The 2,677-nt window shown below is 44.5% G+C and overlaps 1 protein-coding gene across 1 annotated transcript in view; it reads right to left on the reverse strand.

Annotated features, from left to right (window-relative positions):
* The window catches only part of LOC122546759 (perforin-1-like), a gene marked incomplete at its 3' end in the record, with an annotated part of 11,290 nt that extends 8,725 nt beyond the window's left edge, over positions 1–2,565 (reverse strand). The window contains exon 1 of the mRNA XM_043685396.1: positions 2,538–2,565. The remainder of the gene's footprint in view (positions 1–2,537) is intronic.
* Between the last annotated feature and the right edge of the window lie 112 nt (positions 2,566–2,677).

Below are 2,677 nucleotides of genomic sequence, written 5' to 3' on the forward strand. Positions count from 1 at the left end.
CACCCCGAACCCCTCGATTAGATTTCAGTCTGTAACTCCCTCCCAGGTATCTGTCATTCTGTATTTAAATCACCCCGAACCCCTCGATTAGATTTCAGTCTGTAATTCCCCCCCGGGTATCTGTTATTCTCAATATACAGCACCCCGAAGCCATCGATTAGATTCCAGTCTGTAACTCCCTCCCGGGTATCTGTTATTCTGTATATAAACCACACAGAACCCCTCAATTAGATTCCAGTCTGTAACTCCCTCCCGGTTATCCGTTATTCTGTATATAAACCACCCTGAAACCCTTGATTAGGTTCCAGTCTGTCACTCCCTCCCGGGTATCTCCCTCCCGGGTAACTGTTATTCTGTATATAAACCACCCTGAATCCCTCGATTAGATTCCATCCCGTCACTCCCTCCCGGTTATCCGTTATTCTGTATATAAACCACCCTGAAACCCTTGATTAGGTTCCAGTCTGTAACTCACTCCCGGGTGTCTGTTATTCTGTATATAAACCTCCTTGAACCCCTCATCTGATTCCAGTCTGTAACTCCATCTCGGGTATCTGTTATTCTGTATAAAAACCACTCCGAAACCCTCGATTAGATTCCAACCTGTCAATCCCTCCCGGTTATCCGTTATTCTGTACATAAACCACCCTGAAACCCTTGATTAGATTCCAGTCTGTAACTCACTCCTGGGTATCTGTTATTCTGTACATAAACCTCCTTGAACCCCTCATCTGATTCCAGTCTGTAACTCCATCTCGGGTATCTGTTATTCTGTATATAAACCACCCCCCGAACCCCTCGATTAGATTCCAGTCTGTAAATCCCTCCCGGGTATCTGTTATTCTGTATATAAACCACCCCGAACCCCTCGATTAGATTCCAGTCTGTAACTCACTCCTGGGTATCTGTTATTCTGTCTATAAACCACTCCGAACTCCTCGATTAGATTCCAATCTGTAACTCACTCCTGGGTATCTGTTATTCTGTATATAAACCACCCTGAACCCCTTGATTAGATTCCTGTCTGAAATTCCCTCCTGGGTACCTGTTATTCTGTATATAAACCACTCCGAACCACTCGATTCGATTCCAATCTGTAACTCCCTCCCGGGTATCTGTTATTCTGTATATAAACCACCCCGAACCTCTCGATTAGATTCCAGTCTGTAACTCCCTCCCGGGTATCTGTTATTCTGTATATAAACCACTCCGAAACCCTCGATTCGATTCCAACCTGTCACTCCCTCCCGGTTATCCGTTATTCTGTATATAAACCACCCTGACACCCTTGATTAGATTCCAGTCTGTAACTCACTCCCGGGTATCTGTTATTCTGTATATAAACCACTCCGAACCCCTCATCTGATTCCAGTCTGTTACTCCCTCCCAGGTATCTGTTATTCTGTATATACACCATGCCGAACCCCTCAATTAGATTCCAGTCTGTAAATCCCTCCCGGGTATCTGTTATTCTGTATATAAACCACCCCGAACCCCTCGATTAGATTCCTGTCTGTAACTCCCTCCGGTGTATCTGTTATTCTGTATGTAAACCACCCTGAACCCCTCGATTAGATTCCAGTCTGTAACTCCCTCCCGGGTATCTGTTATTCTGTATATAAACCAGCCCGAACGCCTCGATTAGATTCCGGTCTGTAACTTCCTCCGGTGTATCTGTTATTCTGTATATAAACCACCCCGAACCCCTGGATTAGATTCCAGTCTGTCACTCCCTCCCGGGTATCTGTTATTCTTTATATAAACCTCCCTGAACCCCTCCATCTGATTCCAGTCTGTATCTCCCTCCCAGGTATCTGTTATTCTGTATATAAACCACATAGAACCCCTCGATTAGATTCCAGTCTGTAACTCCCTCCTGGGTATCTGTTATTCTGTATATAAACCACCCTGCAACCCTCGATTAGATTCCAGTATGTAACTCCCTCCCGGGTATCTGTTATCTGTATATAAACCTCCCTGAATCCCTCGATTAGATTCCAATCTGTAATTCCCTCCCTGGTGTCTGTTATTCTGAATATAAACCACCCCGAACCCCTCGATTAGATTTCAGTCTGTAACTCCCTCCCAGGTATCTGTCATTCTGTATTTAAATCACCCCGAACCCCTCGATTAGATTTCAGTCTGTAATTCCCCCCCAGGTTTCTGTTATTCTCAATATACAGCACCCCGAACCCATCGATTAGATTCCAGTCTGTAACTCCCTCCCGGGTATCTGTTATTCTGTATATAAACCACCCCGAAAGCCTCGATTAGATTCCAGACTGTAACTCACTCCTGGGTATCTGTTATTGTGTATATAAACCACCCCGAACCACTCAATTAGATTCCAGACTGTACCTCACTCCTGGGTATCTGTTATTGTGCATATAAATCATACAGAACCCTTCGATTAGATTCCAGTCTGTAACTCCCTCCCAGGTATCTGTTATTTTGTATAAAAACCAGCCTGAACCCCTCGATTAGATTCCAGTCTGTAACTCCCTCTCAGGTATCTCTTATTCGGTATAAAAACCAACCCGAACCCCTCGATTCGATTCCAGTCTGTAACTCCCTCCCAGGTATCCGTTATCCTGTATATAAACCATACAGAATCCTTCGATTAGATTCCAGTCTGTAACTCGCTCGTGTATCTGTTATTCTGTATATAAACCACCCC

Source organism: Chiloscyllium plagiosum, unplaced genomic scaffold (genome assembly GCF_004010195.1).
Source record: "Chiloscyllium plagiosum isolate BGI_BamShark_2017 unplaced genomic scaffold, ASM401019v2 scaf_10469, whole genome shotgun sequence".
Taxonomy (NCBI): domain Eukaryota; kingdom Metazoa; phylum Chordata; class Chondrichthyes; order Orectolobiformes; family Hemiscylliidae; genus Chiloscyllium; species Chiloscyllium plagiosum.